At 41.4% G+C, this 18,877-nt stretch overlaps 1 protein-coding gene across 8 annotated transcripts in view; it reads right to left on the reverse strand.

Annotated features, from left to right (window-relative positions):
• The window catches only part of PUM2 (pumilio RNA binding family member 2), a 103,400-nt gene extending 85,065 nt beyond the window's left edge, over positions 1-18,335 (reverse strand). For 7 of the 8 annotated variants that reach the window (XM_082744197.1, XM_082744196.1, XM_082744205.1 and 4 more), the window contains exon 1: positions 18,055-18,313. The gene's annotated coding sequence lies outside the window, so the exon portion shown is untranslated. Of the gene's footprint in view, positions 1-18,054 lie in introns of all 8 variants that reach the window. The other variant, XM_082744198.1, reaches the window with a different exon arrangement.
• Between the last annotated feature and the right edge of the window lie 542 nt (positions 18,336-18,877).

Raw genomic sequence — 18,877 nt, forward strand, 5'->3', positions numbered from 1 at the left:
GCATCTTCATTTCTTCAGCATATTAAACCACTCTGGCAAATTTACCAACAAATTTATTTAGTAATACCTTTTCTTATCCATGAGAAAGGTAAACCTATCCAGGCTTAAGTATCTGTAGTAGACCATTAACATTCAAAGATTTTACATTGCAAGTTTCTTTCTTTTTTTAAAAAAGTATTTTATTTATTTAACATATTAAAAATATATTTATTTAACAGAGAGATACATAGCTAGAGAAATAACACAAGCAGAGGGAGTGGGAGAGGGAGAAGCAGGCTTCCCGCTGAGCACGGAGCCCAATGCGGGGGCTCAATTTCAGGACCCTGGGATCATGACCTGAGCCGAAGGCAGGTACTTAACAACGAAGCCACCCAGGCACCCCAACATTGCAAGTTTCTGCTAATCACCATCAACACCTAGTAATTTACTTTTTCTGGAGGCATGAACTGAATCATAACACTTTTCTTTTGTGTGTATATATGTTTTATTAGGTGTAACTTTAAATGCTGAGGCTTTGAAAATTTTTTATTTAAATTCTAGTTAACATACAGTGCAATATTGGTTTCAAGGAATAGAATTCAGTGATCATCACTTACGTACAACAACCAGTGCTGGTTGTAACAAGTGCCCCCCTTAATAGCTGTCACCCATCTAGCCCATTCCCCACCCACCTCCCTCCATCAACCCTTAAGTTTGTTCTCTGTCATGAAGAGTCTCTTAGGGTTTGTTGCCCTCTCTTTTTTCCCCCTCCCATATGCTCATCTGTTTCCTTTCTTAACTTCCACACATGAGTGAAATCATATGGTATTTGTCTTTCTTTGGCTGACTTATTCTGCTTAGCATCAATATACTCTAGCTCCATCCATGTTGTTGCAAATGGCAAGATTTCATTCTTTCTGATGGCTGAGTAATATTCCATTGCATATATATATACCTCTTCTTTATCCATTAATCAGTTGATGGACATTTGGGCTCTTTTCATAGTCTGGCTATTGTTGATAATGTTGCTATGAACACTGGGGTGCACATACCCTTCGAATCAGTATTTTTGTATCCTCTGGGTAAATACCTAGTGGTACAATTGGTGGATCACACAGTAGTTCTTTTTTTAACTTTCTGAGGAACCTCCATACTGTTTTCCACAGTGGCTGCACAAGTTTGCATTCCCACCAACAGTGCAAGAGGGTTCCCCTTTCTCTGCATCCTGGCCAGTATCTCTTGTTTCTTGTGTTGTTAACTGTAGCCATTTTGACAGGTGTGAGGTAGCATGTCATCTTGGTTTTAATTTGTGTTTTCCTGATGATGAATGATGTTGAGCACTGTTTCATGTGGCTGTTAGTCATCTGGAAAGAAGCCTTCTTTGGAAAACTGTCTATTGATGTCTTCTGCCCATTTCTTAACTGCATTAACTGTTTTTTGGGTGTTGAATTTGATAAGTTCTTTATAGACTGTGGATACTAACCTTTCGTTTGCAAATATCTTCTCCAAGGGTCCCTTTCAGTTTTGTGGACTGTTTCCTTTCTGTGTGTAAGTTTTTTTATCTTGAAGTCTCAGTAAGTTCATTTTTGCTTTTGTTTGCCTTGAATCATACACTTTCTAATGGTATTGAACAAGTCACTTAGCTCGTCTAGTAGTTGAGCCAAGAACCACACTAACATTTTTTAATATTTGCTACCTGTTTGTCCACATACTTCATGGGGTAATTATATAGGCTTGTTTCCCCAGTCAGTATTACTGACTCAACTATACCAAGGAAAAGTCAAGTTTTACATTTTGAATGAAATTTGGCATGCATGTGCGTGCACACATACACTTGAGTATTAATATAGATTCCAGAAACCAGAATTCTTCAAAGACCCTACCTCAAATCTTCTAGCAAGATCAAAAATTAGATTATTCCAACATCAGCATTTAGACAGTAAATACAAATTTATCAAGTATTTCCATGCAAGCCTGTGTTAGCTCTGAGGATAAATCTCACAGAGAACATATTTCCAAAGAGGCAAAATAGAATAAATATTTAACTTACATATATGCAAATATGAAGCAATATTCTTTTTTCCTTAAAATTCTCTCAAAGGAAAATTACCATGTATCTGCGACCTTATGAAGTCTCTTGTTTTACAAGGCGTTCTTACAATTGCTTTTTTTGGAGAAATAAAATACTGCTTAAGGAAATCCTTTTATTTTGAAATATGAAATACTGCTTAGAAGATCTCCAAAATAAATGGACCTCAATCAATCCTGGTTTTTGACACTTTTAGGTAACACCTGAGAGAAGCAGGTCAAATTAACATGAAGTAAAGACGATATGCTAGAAAAAACTGTTAGATAACACAAAAGTGATCCTAAAGAGTCAAAGATACAAGTGAAATATCAAAGATATATTATGAAATGAGCTCCCCCAAAGGGAGTATTTCTAAATTAACATTTTATGTGATTTAATATGCTATCATCTTAAAAGTAAAATAAGCAAATAAATGTCCCATGATAAAATATGAAACAGCATCACCACCTACGAAAAATTGTCTCAAAAAAGTAACCCACTAAACCTTAATCTAATAGTCACCAGATCTAAATACTGTTTCTCAGAAACATGAGCAATATAAAAGCACAAAGTCAACAGATAACACAAGTAATCATCTAATCCAGAGGAGAGGGAGAGGACAGAAAAGGGAGAGGACAGAAAAGAGTATTATTCAGACTAAGAGGTTCAAAGGCAAATATATTATGGAAACCTTCTCTGAATCATGATTTTAGTAAATCAACTATAAAAAAAAGCTTTTGAGAAAATCAGGGAAATATAAATACAAAATCAGTATATACAATATTCATGAATTTTGTTAATGGTAATAATCACAAGAGAAGTGTTTTTTTGTTTTTTGTTTTTTTTTTAAGATTTTGGGACCCCTGGGTGGCTCAGTTTGGTTAAGCAAGTGCCTTCAGCTCAGGTCATGATCCCAGCGTCCTGGGATCGAGTCCCACATCGGGATCGAGTCCCACATCGGACTCCTTGCTCGGCAGGGAGCCTACTTCTCTCTCTGCTTCTGCCTGCCATTCTGTCTGCCTGTGCTCGCTCGCGCACGCGCTCTCTCTCTCTCTGACAAATAAATAAATAAAATCTTAAAAAAAAAAAAAAGATTTTATTTATGGGGCACCTGGTTGGCTCAGTGGGTTAAGTCTCTGCCTTCAGCTCAGGTCATAATTTAGGATCCTGGGATCAAGCCCCACATTGGGCCCTCTGCTCAGTGTGGAGCCTGCTTCCACCTCCCTCTCTGCCTGCCTCTCTACCTACTTGGGATCTCTCTCAGTCAAATCAATAAATAAAATCTTTTTTTTTTTTAAATCTTTAAAAAAGATTTTTAAAATCTTTAAAAAAAAAAGATTTTATTTATTTGAGAGAGAGCATGAGAGGGGAGTGAGGGACAGAGGGAGAAGCAGACTCCCCACTGAGCAGAGCGGGCAATGCAGGACTCAACCCCAGGACTCCAGGATCAGGACCTGAGCAGAAGGCAGCCGCTCAACAGACTAAGCCACCCAGCCCCCGTGAAATGTATATTTTAGTGAGTCTTTATCAGGAAGAGAATTTATGCAAATATATACATAATATAATCTTTTTCTTCATCCCCACTGTGGAGCCCAATGAGGGGCTTGAACTCACAACCCTGAGATCAAAACCTGAGCTGAGAGCAAGAGTCAGACGTTTAACTGACTGAGCCACTCAGCGCCCTGAAGAATTTAAGGTTAAACTGGCCTCGAGTCTGGGAGTTGCTTTGAAATATTCTTCTATAAAAAGTAAAACATTAGGGGCGCCTGGGTGGCTCAGTGGGTTAAGCCTCTGCCTTCAGCTCAGGTCATGATCTCAGGGTCCTGGGATCGAGCCCCACATCGGGCTCTCTGCTCGGCAGGGAGCCTGCTTCCTCCTCTCTCTCTGCCTGCCTCTCTGCCTACTTGTGATCTCTGTCTGTCAAATAAAAAAATAAAATCTTAAAAAAAAAAAAAAAGTAAAACATTAGATTTCACATAAGGTTGAATATCAGTGATAGATACCCGAAGATGCAATGTATTCTTCTTCTTCTGAGTTTAACAGTTCCATAATAAAGCTTAATAAAATTTATATATAACAACACGACAGAAGACCATGTGAAGCAGGTGGTATTCAAGCAGGACCCTGAGGGATAAGTACAATCTGAAACCAGTCCTCCTTTTTTGAACAAAACATTTATAAACTGCAGCTTACAAAGGTAATTACTCTCCACAAGGTTTACTGACTTAGGGTCTAAGTTATTGTATAAACTTAGTATCACTGATTACTTTCTCAACCATATTTTTGACAAGTGGCCAATGAAACCCCCCCCCCCCCCGCCAAATTGATTTCCAAATGAACACAAACAGCTTTGGACTATTTTTAGCAAATACCATCCCCCAAAACGAACAATTTTTTTTAAAAAAGATTTTATTTATTTATTTGATAGGTGGAGATCACAAGTAGGCAGAGAGAGAGGAGGAGAGAGAGGAGGAAGCAGGCTCCCAGCTGAGCAGAGAGCCCGATGCGGGCCTCGATCTCAGGACCCTGGGATCATGACCTGAGACGAAGACAGAGGCTTTAACCCACTGAGCCACCCAGGTGCCCAAAATGAACAATTTTTTTTTTTAATTTTATTTAAAAATCTTGAGTGAGCATGCACATGTGGGGAGAGGGAGAGAATCTCAAGCAGACTCCCTGTTAAGTGTGGAACCCAACATGGGGCTTGACCTCACAAACCTTAATATCATGACATGAGCTAAAATCAAGAGTCAGCAGCTCAACCAAGCCACCCAGGTGCCCCCAGGGAACAAAATTTATTTAACACTCCATGTGATGCCAGAGACTGTACTAGGCACATTATAACTGATTCTTACCACTATCCAGCAAAGTAGATACTGTATTCTTACTTTGCAAGTAAGGTAACTGTGGCCAATTTCCATATCCTAATAGACAAAACTACTAAAATGGCAGATTTTACACTGTCAAGATTCCAAGGGTTCCACGTTCTTTTCCATATCAACCAAGCATAAACTGAAAGTCAGCTTATCTGTTAATTATACAATTCTCTTAAGCCCCCCACCCCAATCTCCTTTAGCTTACTATTCAAGTCCCCTGAACAGGTCTTTACCATTTATCTGTTCATATGCAAATACTGCAAACTCAAAGTTTGGCTCAAATGCCACTTTCTCCATCAAACCTACTCCCAAACAATCTTTTTCTTAACTTCCATGGGATGTAATTTGTTTTTTCAATGTACTAATATCTTGTTACCTGTTAAGACTTTTTTTTTTTTTTTAAATTTATCCATTTGACAGAGAGAGCGAGCAAGCAAGTGCACAAACAGGGGAAGCAGCAGGGTGAAGGAGAAGCAGGATCCCCACATGAGCAGATATCTGGACGCAGGACTCAATTCCAAAGACCCTGGGATCATGACCTGAGCCACAGGCACATGCTTAACCGACTGAGTCACCCAGGTGCCCACCTGTTAAGACTTTAAAACTTCTCTATTATCAGAATTAGGATAGAAAAAACATGTAGCACAATTATGCAAACTATTCTGGTCACGCCAGTGTTCCATGAAATGGGGGAGGGGATCAAAGGAAGAACACTAAGGATAGTGTGTAACAAGAAGGGAAACTGATAACATTATCAACTATGAGTCTATTTAAAAACATGAGATAAATTTAGGCATATATGGGGAAAAAAATCCAGGACATAAGTGAAAAGGTAAGGTGAAAAGCAGTCTACCATTCAACTTTTGTAAAAACAGGATAAAAACATACGTATGTGTATGTACAGAGGAAACGACCAGAAACTGTGACACAACTGTTATTAGTAACACATCTGGGAAAAAGGAATGTATAATTTTTATTGTATATTTAGGAGTTACTTACTCCTTCAATACGTCCCACTCACTACTTATCTCTTCGAAGATACTTTAATATACACATGCTGGAAATCACTTAACACATTAGTTCTTATTGTCAAGTGAGCTTGGAAATCAATGGCCTTATACATGGTAGAAGTCAATCAAGTTTTTTTGTTTGTTTGTTTGTTTTTAAATATGTCATTCATTTATTTGACAGACAGAGATCACAAGTAGGCAGAGAGGCAGGCAGAGAGAGAGAGGAGGAACCAGGCTCCTTGCTGAGCAGAGAGCCTGATATGGGGCTTGATCCCAGGACACCGGGATCATGACCAGAGCTGAAGGCAGAGGTTTTAACCCACTGAGCCACCCAGGTGCCCCTCCATCAACTATTTTTTAAGTATACCTATACATGGGGCACCTGAGTGGCTCAGCTGGTGAAGTGACTGTCCTGGGCTTGGGTCCTGATCCCGGGGTCCTGGGATGGAGCCCCACAAGGGGGGGGGGGGGAGTAATCCTTGCTCAGCAGGGAGCCTGCTTCTCCTCCTGCTTGTGTTGCCCCCTTCACTGTGTCAAATAAATATACATAAGCTATATATGACTTACAAAGAAACATACCAGAAAGACATCTTTCCCATAAACTAGGCCATCACTTAAAAGAAAAATATTCTGGGGAAAAAAAAAATTCTGGTCTTATTCGTAAACTTTTAAGGGTTTTTAAAGAAGTATAAAGGATTTACATGCATACCCAATACCAACTATAGTTAGTATCTCTAGCCACACCTTCATGACACGTTGGGTTTTAAAAAAGCAGAAATCTACGGATCCCTGGGTGGCTCAGTTTGTTAAGTTGGCTGCCTTCACTTCAGCTCAGCTCAGCTCCGAGATCCTAGGATGAAGTCCTGCATGGGAGCCTGCTTCTTCCCTTCTCTCTCTCTGCCTGCTGCTCCCTCTGCTTGTACACCTCCCCACCCTCCACAACCCCCACCCCCGGCTCAGTGAAATGAATAAACAAAATGTTTAAAAATAAAAAAGCAGAATATTTGTAGATCTAAATATTGTCTCATCACCTGATTTAAAGGCACTGCACTTATGTAGCTAGTACTTAGTTTTCCAACCACTTATCTCAGTTAGTCCTACCCTACAATTTTGATATATTCCTCAAAGTGTTAAAAAAAAAAAAGGAACCAACCAAATCATACCTTTTAAACCCCTCAATGTATTTGACTTTCATACTTCTATTTTTTTTTTTCTTAAAGATTATTTATTTGAGAGAGTGTAAGTGAGAGAGATCACAGAGGGAGAGGCAGAAGCAGACTCACTGCTGAGCAGAGAGCCCAATGCAGGGCTCTGTTCCAGGACCCTGAGATCACTGACCTGAGCAGAAGACAGATGCCTAACCAACTGAGCCACCCAGACACCCCAATATTATTTGCTTTCAAAAAAGTAAATCTCCTAGTATTGTTTCTGCTGAGTAAGTACTGACAAAGTTTAGAAAAAACATGAACTGTTTTTTAGATATTTTTATTTTGGTTTTCAAAGATTTATTTGGGAATGCCTGGATGCCTCAGTTGGTTAAGCACCTGACTTGATTTTGGCTCAGGTTATGACCTCAGGGCCTTGGGATTGAGTCCCATGGTTGGCTCCATGCTCGGTGCAGAGGCTACTTGAAATTCTCTCTCCCTCTACCCCTCCCTCCACTTGCCCTCGCTCTGCCTCAAATAAATCTTAAAAAAGATCTTTGAGAAAGTGCACGTGTGAGCAGAGCAGGAGGAGAGGAGCTTAAGCAGACTTCCTGCTGAGCATGGAGGCTCTGTTCCATCATGACCCTATCATAACTTGAGCTGAAACCAAGAGCTGGACACTCAACCAACTGAGCCACCCAGACACCCCATAGTGAGCTGTTTTGTTTTTAATTTTCTATTACTCCTACTGCCCAAGACTATCACTGATCTCAATCCCAAAGCCAAAATACTCCATCCAGTTCTATGTTTTCATTCCTAACAACAATGTGAACAAGTTATGACTGAATGAGATTAACCACTAAAAGAAGCTAACTTTTTAAGTTTTGTGCCCTGAAGGCTTAACCATCAGTAAAACATACCACATTAAGATTTGTCATGAAGCACCCCAACTTCAAGGCCACTGGTTCTCAAACCCTCAGTGCATCAGAATCCAGGCAGAAGATTTAAAACTGCACACTCAGTTCCCACTTATATAAAACTTATTTGAGTTAGTCTGGGCAGGGAAACAGGTGCAGATTTTTACTGTTTTGTTTTTTAAGTTCTCCAGATGATGTTCCCTGTACAGCCAGGACTGAGACCCTTATACATTATAGAGCTAAGAAATATATCCACAAACACCCTCTTGCTTTTCCAAATAAAAAATTCTGAATCATTTATCATGATGTAACAGAAGAATCTCAATCAAAAGATCAGAATATAGTTCTTTCTTTGTCCTAAACGAGGTGAATGATCTCAGAACACTTGAACACTGGTCGTGTTTCCCCACTTGCATATGAGTATATGCCTCCCTCATAGGATTATCATGAAAAATAAATGAAATAATATATGAAATTAAGGGGCGCCTGGGTGGCTCAGTGGGTTATTAAGCCGCTGCCTTCGGCTCAGGTCATGATCTCAGGGTCCTGGGATCGAGTCCCGCATCCATCGGGCTCTCTGCTCAGCAGGGAGCCTGCTTCCTCCTCTCTCTCTCTGCCTGCCTCTCTGCCTACTGTGATCTCTCTCTCTGTCAAATAAATAAATAAAATCTTTAAAAATATACATATATGAAATTAAAATATAAGTGCTTTCTAGAGTATTAATGATCTACCATAATGAATGACTATTTTCTTGTTTAAAAAATCAACATAAGGGGCGCCTGGGTGGCTCAGTGGGTTAAGCCGCTGCTTTCGGCTCGGGTCATGATCCCAGGGTCCTGGGATCGAGCCCCACATCGGGATCTCTGCTCAGCAGGGAGCCTGCTTCCCCCTCTCTCTCTGCCTGCCTCTCTGCCTACTTGTGATCTCTCTCTCTGTCAAATAAATAAATAAAATCTTTAAAAAAAAAAAAAAGTTGAAAAAAAAAATCAACATAAGGGCGCCTGGGTGGTGCAGTGGGTTAAGCCGCTGCCTTCAGCTCAGGTCATGATCTCAGGGTCCTGGGATCGAGTCCCGCATCGGGCTCTCTGCTCAGCGGGGAGCCTGCTTCCTCCTCTCTCTCTCTGCCTGCCTCTCCATCTACTTGTGATTTCTCTCTGTCAAATAAATAAATAAAATCTTTAAAAAAAAAAAATCAACATAAAATCTTCTAACTAAGGAATTAACTTTACATAAACACCAACATGAAAAGAATAAACTACAGAACATTTACTGCAGCACTGCTTGCAGTGGTTAAAAATAAGAACTGAACAAGATACCTCTGAAACTAGTAATACACTATATGTTAATCAACTGAATTTAAATGAAAAATAAAAACATAAACTCAACAGAAAAATGGTTTAGCAAAATAAAAATCTATGTACTGAATGTTTTAAGATACAGGTACAAATAGAGTAAAATGTCTGTGATAGTAAATAAAAATACCTAATCACCTAAGTTGTATCATATGAAGCCATTTTTGTTTAAAAGAAAGGAGTAATACAATTCTGTATCTGTGTGGACTATGACAAAATAAGCACTGAATTGAACTCTGATAGGAGAGGAGGTACTACTGGCTTTATCTTTACATTTTTTCTGTGTTGTAATGCTCACTAAAGTTAGCAAAACCAAGTTGTTTTTGTTTTTAAAGGTCCTGTATTAATACTATTTAAATGTATTACAGTTCAGAGACTTTATCATAGAATAAAGTACAAGTAAGTGATCCTGTGTTATTTTCAATTCACTTTAGTACTAGGTTGAATGCCCAACAAGTGAAGACTTGTCTCAAATGCTCAAATAGTTATCTAGTAATTTTCAACTGTTACAAATAATCAATCAGAACCAATATAGCACCAAGGAGAAACATCCTAAAGAAAAGGCTGTAACAGAACTAAAGGAAGTCATTTCAGTGCAAGGTCTGAGACAACTGAGAAAAAATAAAAACCATTCAAAGCAGCAGACTTGAATGCAGTTTTAAGATTTTTTTTTCCTAAATGTTTTTATTTTTCTTATGAGAGAGAGAGAACACAAAAGCAGTGGGAGCAGCAGGCTCCCCACTGATCAGAGAGCCTGATAAGAGACTCAGTCCCAGGACTTCAAGACCTGAGCTTAAGAACACTTAGTAGAGGGATGCCTGGGTGGCTCGGGTGGTTGAGCTGCTGCCTTCGGCTGGGGTCATGATCCCACCCTCCTGGGATAGAGTCCCTCCTTACTCCACAGGGAGCCTGCTTGTCCCTCTGCCTGCTACTCTGTCTGCCTGTGCTCCCGTGTGCAAGCTCTCCCTCTGACAAACAAATAAATAAATCTTCTTTAAAAATTAAAAAAAAAAAAAAAAAAAGGAATACAGTTTAGATAGACTCAGTCACCCTGGAGTCTGGTACTTTTTTTCTTTAGACCACAATTTTCCAAAGTGTTTTCCCTAATCACCAATTCACAATGTTCTTTAAAATAAGGTTCCCTGTCCAATACACTGAAGATACACTGCTCCCTGGTATCCATTTGTTCTTTTGCAAGCTGAGCACATGGTCATTCCAGAATTCATTCTCACACAGTAAGTCCTACAGTTAAAACTGCTTAACTTTAATCCAGTATTATCATAACTTTCTTCCGTAAATATGTTAATGCAAAAGAAGTTATTTTGAGCAGTATTTCTAGTCATTTCTAAGAAAAAGGAAAAAAAAATGTTAACATTTCAACTCCCTTAACTTTTGTCTAGGAAAAGCCAAAACTTACAACAGTTAAGTTTTAGAATATGTTCAGTCTGTGATGACTACTATGGGTAGTCTATGAAAAAAATATATGAGCTGTACAAACTTTTCAATTAAATAAGAGTAATCTTTTAGGTCGTAAGTATGAGTTGTGACTCTTAAATCCCTCAAATATTCATGAACAAGCCTTGAACTGGTGATTACTTTTTTCCCAGTAACTTGAAGCGAGATGACCTAACCAGTTTCATTCTTTCTTTCCTTCTTTTTTAACCTAATCAGTTTCTTAAAGATGTTGGAGGTCTAAAAAACTTTTCCAAGTGCCTGTGTGGCTCAGCTAGTTAAGCGTCTGCCTTCAGCTCAAGTCCTGATCTTAGGGTCCTGGGATTGAGTCCTGCATCAAGCTCCCTGTTCAGCAGGGAGTCTGTTTCTCCCTCTGCCTGGTTTCCCCGGCTTGTGCGCACTCTATCTCTGACAAATAAACAAATAAGCCTTAACAATAAATAAATAACTTAAAAAAACAAATGCCTAGAAATTCAGACATTTCAAACAAATGTCTGAAAAGAGAAACCAAATCTGTTAAGTTTCGAGGATTACCTAAATTATATACCAAAAAAAGGCCTCTGAAGAAATATTCCTAAGCAGAATTTAAATGAAATTTATATGCATTTAAGTCTAAAAAAATTTTTTTAAGTAGGCTCCAAGCTCAGTATGGAGCCCAACTCAGGGCCTGAACTCACAACAACCCTGAGATCAAGACTAGATGTTTAACCTACTGAGCCACTCAGGCGCCCCTTAAATAAAAATCTTTTTGAAGATTTTATTTATTTGAGACAGAGAAAGCACGAGGGGTGGGGAGGCGAAGAGGGAGAGGGAGAAGCAGACTCCCCCACTGAGCGTGGAGCCCAACATGGGGCTGATCCCACACCCCTGAGATCATGACCTGAGCCTGAGGGAGATGCTTAACCAAAGGAGCCACCCAGGTGCTCCTAAACTGAAATTTTTGAGGGAGGGGAGAATGCATGCATGCACACAAGCAGGGGGAGTGCACAAGCAGAGGGATAAGCAGGCTCCCACCGAGCAGGGTACCCTACACCATGGGGCTTAATCCCAGGGTCCCGGGATCACAACCAAAGCAGAAGGCAGATGCCTAACCTACTAAGCCACAGAGACGCCCTGTCTAGTCATATCTTCTCAATTTTCCCTACTTCCACGTCAAGTTCTGCCATTCTCTCCTATCAGGGTCATTACCCACACTAATCCCTCTCGATGAAGCCATTTCACCTATCCCTTGACTAAGTTCATTTCTCCAAGTCTTTTTTTTTTTAATTTTACACTCAATAACAAGGACCTGGTACCTCCGATATCTAAACAAAGTCTGGGGGTGCCTGGGTGGTTCCGTGGGTTAAGCCTCTGACTTTGGCTCAGGTCATGATCTCAGGGTTCTGGGATCAAGCTGGGCATCAGGCTCTCTGCTCAGCAGGGAGCCTGTTTACTCCTCTTCCTCGGCCTGCCTCTCTGCCTACTTGTGGTATCTCTCTCTCTCTCAAATAAATAAATCTTTAAAAAAAAAAAGTAAAGGAAGTCTGGCACATCAAAGGCCTACAAATCTCAAAAATATTGTCCAAGTTTCTGGTAGTCTACCTTGATAAGAAAATAAAACTTTCAACATCCAGGGTAACAAATGGGACTGAATATTCCTCAAATAATAATCCATGACTATCTTCTCAAACAGACTCACAATAAAAACTAGCAAATGGGGACGCCTGGGTGGCTCAGTGGGTTAAGCCTCTGCCTCTGGCTCAGGTCGTGATCTCAGAGTCCTGGGACTGAGCCCCGCATTGGGCTCTCTGCTCAGCGGGGAGCCTGCTTCCCCACCCCCCCACCCCCCCACCTCTCTGCCTACTTGTGATCTCTGTCAAATAAATAAATAAAATCTTTAAAAAACAACAACAACAACAAACTAGCAAACAATTTATCTTTGACAAGTTCCTAGACTCAGTACTCCCCTTTCTACTAGTGTAGGAGTGAACAAAGGGACGTTAAGACTTTCCCTTGGATTCATTTTCAGCAATCTATTACACTTGAACTGCAAGGTGGTCCAAGAAAACATCTCCAGAGAAAACTTTAGCTACCATCTTCTCAAACTTTCAAATCTTATTTATATCAGATTGTAAAGATTCAGACTGTACTACAGAAAATTTAGTATTTTACATTTATTCAAACTTCAAAGTGCTGACAGATACTAAACAGATGGTAATAAATGAACTGGTCACCAAAATGGAAAACACAAGTGGCTCCTACCTAAATACTAAAAATGTCATTTTTAGTATTTAACAAAACCATCCATATTTTTCTCTACCTACAATTTGCCTTATCTTATCTGACTGACTAGCAAAGACCTATACTTAAGGTCAGCTTATTTCTACTATTTATTCACCCTTTTTAATATCTGAATGAATAAAACCAGTAGCATTTTACACAGCTGAGAGAGTATTCCACTGATCCCTAAGTAAGTCTTTCAAAACCACTGCCTAAAATCACAAGACCACCACCTTGAGATCTAGAGCTCTTTATATGAGATAGATACAGTAGAAATCACAAAGATCTGGGGTGCGTGAGTGGCTCAGTTAATGAAGCACCAACTCTTGATTTCGGCTCAGGTCATGACCTCGGGGACCTGGGATGGAGCAGTGCACTGGGCTCCATGTTCAGCAGGGAGTCCACTTGAGGATTCTCTCTACCCGCCCACCTTGTGTGCTCTCTCACTCTCTCAAATAAATGTATGTTTAAAAAAAAAAAAATCACAAAAATCTATCTTCAAGGATGGTCTTGAAGTGTCATTTTATAGTCAATTTCACCAAATCCCTTCCTGGAATGCAAGTTTTATGGTTCAAATGTTACCTTTCACCTTAGGTAGGCAATAACGACTGCCTTTTTTCTTTCCCTATCCCATTGTCAGTCCAAAGTATTCTGACATTCCAAGTACTACCTACCCCTTTTCCCTTCACACTTCTTCCCCTTTTTTATGCTTGCCAGTTACAGTGAAATCCTGAGATATGAACGTAAGGTGTACCCATTTGTATGTTTTTCTATTACTCTACTCCATTTTTCTAGTACTCTACTCCAACATCTTTTATCTCCCAGAAGAGAACAGTAAGTGAATAAGAAGTAAAAATCTATAATATGTAAACTAAAAATGGATGGGATTACAGTAGCTGCATTTGCAGAGGTGAAATATACTAAAGAAACCATGACTTTACCAATGTGCTTGAATAGCCCACACTTTTTTAATTCTTTAAAGCACTTTAGAAAAATACAGAAAGGAGCCAGGAAATGGTCAAGTAAAACTTCATTTAAGAAAAAGGTCAACAGGGGCGCCTGGGTGACTCAGTGGGTTAAAGCCTCTGCCTTAGGCTCAGGTCATGATCCCAGGGTCCTGGGATGGAGCCCCGCATTGGGCTCTCTGCTCCGCAGGAAGCCTGCTTCCTCCTCTCTCTCTCTGCCTGCCTCTCTGCCTACTTGTGATCTCTACCTGTCAAATAAATAAATAAAATCTTTAAAAAAAAAAAAAAAGAAGAAAGAAAGAAAAAGAAAAGGTCAACATGGGGTGCCTGGGTGGCTCAGTGGGTTGAAGCCTCTGCCTTCAGCTCGGGTCATGGTCTCAGGGTCTTGGGACTCAGAACTTGAGACCCTGTGTCTCCGGCTCTCTGCTCGGTGGAGAGCCTGCTTCCCCTTCTCTCTCTGCCTGCCTTTCTGCCTACTTGTGATCTCTGTCAAAATAAATGAATGAAATTTTTTTTTTAAAAGGTCAACAAGGGCATCTGGGTGGCTCAGTCAGTTAAGCATCTGCCTTTGCTGCCTTTGGCTGGGATCCAGTCCCGCACTGGGCACTGGGCTCCCTGCTCGTTGGGGAGCCTGTATCTATCTCCCTCTCCCTCTGCCTACTTGTAGCTCTCTCTCTCTCTCTATCCCTCTGTCCAATCAATCAATCAATAAAATCCCCCCCCCCAAAAAAGTCAAGGGAAGACAAAAATGTCCACAATTTCATTAAGAATTGAATGACTTGGGACGCATGGGTGGCTCAGTCAGTTCAGCATTTGCCTTCAGCTCAGGTTGTCATCCCAAAGTCCTGAGACTGAGTCCAGCATCAGGCTCTTTTCTCAATGGGGAGCCTGCTACTCCTGTCTGCCACTTCCCCGGCTTGTGCTTGCTCGCTCTCTCTGACAAATAAATAAAATGACTCTCTAGTAGGTGACACTGTTTAATTAGACAAGTTTTAGCTTTCATTTATAAAGTAGCTGAGTTGGACAAAAAAGTCACTAAGGAAAAAAATACACTAACTTTGTCTGGTAACATACCGCTACCTGAAACTCTAAGAAGAAAAAAGCATTTACCATGAACCTACCTATGTACTACTTCTATACTGTTTCATTGGAAAGGCTTCAAAAGTAATCTGTAAAAATTCACTTTCCCAATACAGAAACAATATATTTCAAGTGAAAAAGGTCTATCTATATTCCTAAATATAAATATCATTATTAAAATATTAGCTTCTAGGGCACCTGGGTGGCTCAGTGGGTTGGTCTTAAGCATCTGCCTTAGGCTCAGGTCATGATCTTAGGGTCCTAGGATCGAGTCTGGCATCCAGCTCCCTGCTCAGTGTGGAGTCTGCTTCTCCCTCTGTCTTCTTCCCTCTGCTCATGTTCTGTCTCCCTCTCAAATAAATAAAAAAAATCTTAAAAAAAAATTAGCTCCTAAATAATGAGGTCTGAAGGGAAACTTTTCCACCACATCAGAATTCAGAAGTGAGAGACACAGAACTAGACTGATAGCAAGCAATTTAAGTTTCTCCTTTTACTGACCAAGCTACAATCGAATGACTAATTTAGACCTAGGCCAGAGAGGTTCCTACCACCACGCCCCTTAATTATCCTAAACTGGTCACAGATAGCACTGGACAACTGATGGTCCTCCAAAAAGGGGCAGTCTATCATGGTGGCTGGCCTCAAGAAGCAGAACAAAGCACTTTCTGCAGGGGGCAGACTTCCAAAGAGAAAGAGAGGAAAGAGGCTAAGCCATAGTCTTAACAGTTCCTTCTTACAAATTCATCAGGCCAGAGTGAAAAAAGCGGGACAAGAGGGGCCAAGCCGGACTATTTTTAATACCTTCTCAAAAACAGCAAGAAATCTACCTAATACATCACAAACCAATTTATTAATTATTAGTGCAATTTTTATATTAATCATACACCTACCAGTGAAACAGCCACAAACTATGAATTCAAGCCAGGTATTTAAATTCAGGTATTTAAAATAACCCTAAATCTTAAGAACATGAAAAAAAAAAAAAAAGAGAATAGTTTGCTCTGTTAGAAATCCAACAAATTGAAAGAACCTGAGTCCGGGAGACAGGAACCAACATCCACTTGAAATTATGAAAATCTTATCAATATCCATAGAAAGCAAGACTATCTGGTCACTGACCAGATTGGCTTTGATGTCACACCTGGCCCAAATCCCTGATCATAGCTGCTTCTGCTAAGTACATACACAGGAAGACAAATTATTATTTCAACACCAGGAGGACTTATAAACAAGTATGGAAGGTTTAAGGGACACAAAATCCTAGTATTATCTTTGTTGAGACTGCATAGTTTGGCTTATATGCTTGTAGTGCCAAAGAAAAGTTGGTCTATTAAAGTGGACAACCTTGTAAGACCAATTTAAACACGGCAGTAATTTATACTTTTAAGCTAAAACCTTACTAAATATTAAAACGTCTAAGGGAACTTTACACTCAAATTAAGAAAACTACGTATAAAAATTAAACAGTTTCAATTTTCTTGAAGATGTTCAAGTTTGTTAATAGCAAATTTAACTTGAAGATTAACAGCCAGACTTGTACAAATAAGAAAAAAGAACTTAAAAAGCTTAAAAACCAGGGTTCTGAAATACAACTAATTTTTTAAATCAGTGTAAGTCTTTGCTGGGTACAAAAACCGCCCTTCCGGACACCAAAAGACAATTCTAAATAAATAAAGTTCACCAAAAATTGAACTTTAAAAGACATTCATGCAAAGGGAAATATTAACAACTATTCACTATGCCTGTGCAAATGAAGCAAATCCTCTATTAAAAAAAAAGTATTAAAAGAATAAGAACAGAAACGTAAGCCCATTAAAAATATTTGTAATTGTATTCTAAATAGGATTTCTAACCAGAATTCCTTAAATTGTCCTCTGATACTCCAGGTCACATGGTGAGTCACCTATTAAACACGAAATCTAAGCAGTAAACAAGCTTTTAAAATCCTTAGGTAACTTCCTTTATTAAAACTGTTTTCTTGATTATACCTTTACAAATATTACAGTTCTCTTAAGCGTTTAAAAGCATTTGTCTAATAAAGCTTTCTCTAAAAAACCGAAAAAAACCCATCACCACTTTTCTTAAGATCTCACAATACCCGAAATCCTGATTTTAACTGACATTACTGTCTTATTACACCTTATATGCTGGTAATATTAACCCTCATGATGTCTAAATATGTGTTAGAATGAAAACCTAAGTTAAGAAATAGGGTTTTCCCTAGCTGTGTTCTCAGAAGCAGCCTAACTTTTACAAGCGTTTGGGATAAAACTTTTAACAATTATCCGCAAATTTGGCCCAAACTAACTACTGCTAAAATGTCTGAAGCCTCTAATCTTTTCTTTCATTTTAATTTCTATATCTGAGTGTCAAAGCCTGTTCCAGGAACGAACATAACATTCCTTAATAATAGCACCTAAGAGTCTAACTAACCCAAGTCGCTGTTCCTTTCATATCCACACCTGTCTGCCGAAAGCTTTTCCTGGACACACTCGGGCCCCCAAGAATTCCCGTATTTGTTTTCATAAACCCACTCCTTCCTCTTCGCCCACTTCCAACTCGCACACTTCTCTGGATCTACCGTCCTCCCCCCCTCTTCACGACCATGGGCTGAACCGACAGCTCGGTCCCTAACCCCCAGCGCCGAGAAACCCAGGACTAGTGGCGTGGGCCCCCCAGCGCCGCAAGGCAGTGGCGTGGGGGAGGAAAGGAAGCGGGAGAGCCGAGCACCCCCCCACCCGCGCCGGGCGCACACCCCCTTCCGGCACCCCTCCCCCCGCATTGTGCGAGCGGGCCCCGGGCCCCAGGCCGCAGCTGCCCTGGGTTCCCCCAGGCCTGTCCGCCCTCCCGCCCTGCGGGCTGCTCCCGCCGAGACGGCCACACAAAGCCCAGGAAGCCAGCTTCTGTGGCGCCAGAGCACGGGGAGAGGGAGCAAACGCGGACTGACTTACGGGGCTGCTGCGGCCGCGCTGCCTCAGCCGGAGACACCGACCGTTGGGCACACGGCGGCGTCGCTCTTGGCCGTCCTTCCCTCCTCCGCCTTCGGTGGCGGCAATATCTTCTTTCTCCACCTACCTCCCTCCCCCCCACCCCACCTCCTCCTTCTCCTCCCCCTCCTCCTCCGAACCACCGAAGTACCGAGGGTGAGACACAGAGACTCACAACAACATGGCTGCCACCGCCGCCTCCCCTCCCCTCCCCCCCCGCCCACCGGCCGCGCGCAAGGCACTCCGGGAGAAAGGGGAGGGGGGAGCACTCACCGACGTGCGGCTCTTCTCAGTGGCTTTCGTCGCTTCTCCCGCGCTTCTGGCCCCGGCCGGCGGGAGCTCTGCGCGTGCGCACGCTCTCTGCGCTCGCGCGTTTCGACCGTCCCTTAGGCGTGCGCTCCCCCGCCCTCACCTTGCGGGCTCGCAGCTGGTGCTAGGCTCCGCGGGTGCGCCAGGCGGGGACGCGCGCGGGAGCTCGACCGGCGCAGGCGTGGTGTCGCCGAGCTCCGCGTTCGCCTCTGTCTTCCCGCGTGCAGCCTCGACTTCCGAATTCGCTTACCCTTCGCTTCCTCCCTGGTAGCTCATTGTTCGCCGCTGCCTGTGCGGATGTCAGTTGCCTGTGACCGCGCAGTACTCCTCGAACTTCGCCTCTGGGGTGCTGGCACCCACAGGAGCCGGACAGTAATCCAGGCCCTTAGGGTTCATCCTTCCCCTCTCCCCGCAACAAGACGATGGAGACGCATTTGGGGTGGGAAAGTGAACCCCTTAAAATGGACTGTCATTCTAG

The sequence above is a fragment of the Mustela nivalis genome (genome assembly GCF_964662115.1).
Source record: "Mustela nivalis genome assembly, chromosome: 8".
Lineage (NCBI taxonomy): Eukaryota > Metazoa > Chordata > Mammalia > Carnivora > Mustelidae > Mustela > Mustela nivalis.